The sequence below is a fragment of the Rhagoletis pomonella genome, unplaced genomic scaffold, assembly GCF_013731165.1.
Source record: "Rhagoletis pomonella isolate Grant_MI unplaced genomic scaffold, Rhpom_1.0 Rhpom_scaffold_00004, whole genome shotgun sequence".
Classification (NCBI taxonomy): domain Eukaryota; kingdom Metazoa; phylum Arthropoda; class Insecta; order Diptera; family Tephritidae; genus Rhagoletis; species Rhagoletis pomonella.
Genome location: NW_023458558.1, coordinates 58,754,143 through 58,755,225, shown reverse-complemented (window position 1 = coordinate 58,755,225; position 1,083 = coordinate 58,754,143).

The window sequence follows — 1,083 nt, the reverse complement described above, 5'->3', positions numbered from 1 at the left end:
AATAATCAATTAATCAATCATATGATTAATCACAAGCCAAAAAAAAATAATTGCAATTAATTGCAATTATTGAGAAATAATCCATTAGTCGAATTTTCAAAGGCACTTTTTTACAGTGAGTATTCACAAAAACACTTTTAAATAAAAAATGTCTAATTATATTTTTAATTAGCCTGAAATACAATAATTTTTTTTTTTAACCTAAATTTGCAAAAATAAAAGCTTTGATAAGCGCGCTTTTTTAGTTAAGCAGTTACGTTTCTTGGTGGCTGTAGCACCAGCTTTTGAAAAAAGGCGCTCAGCAGTCACCGAGGTACTCACTAAATGACAATATTTTTTCGCAAGTCGGTAAAGTTTTGGGTAAACAGTTTTCATTTCCTCTCAAGCATCGATGCTATTCCACTTTAGTTCTGGTATTCGAAAATTCAAATAAAAACTCATTTCATCTTGTGGGTGACCCAAATCATCATATTTTCACCTTCGTTTGTTTACAAGAGATTTTTGAGGAGCCCAAAGATCGAACTCATTTCCTACTGATTCTAGTGACTGACTACTCGCTACCCGTCTACCCGTTTCAATAAGATCATCTGCGCACATTTACATGGTTTATACTTACGCAAGAACCGCATTAACAAAAAACCGATTTGATTCAATATTGTCTTAGCAGCCTATTTTCATTTCACGTCAAATGAATGTTGCGTTTATACTTCTTTTCTAACTGGTGTGAGAGATAAAAAACCGATTTGAAAACAAATTCAAGTCAATACACTTTTCAGCTTCAATGCATTTTTAAATTTAGTTTATACATCCGTTTTGAATCACAGCGAACTGGGTCAAAGCGCTTTATGTGTCGGTATAATCAAGGTAATTACTTCATTTTGCAAAAACTTCATTATTGAGGCCAATGCCAACGAATCTTTGAAATGATTTTTTTTAACCCCGTGTCGATAAAGCAGATGCAGCTCGCAAAAAAGAATGTTCGATGGATGGAGTTTAGACAACTAACGAATTCATATTTCTTGAAAATTTTTTTTTATGATTATTTTAAAACTAATCGATTAATTCAACACAAAACTACGATAC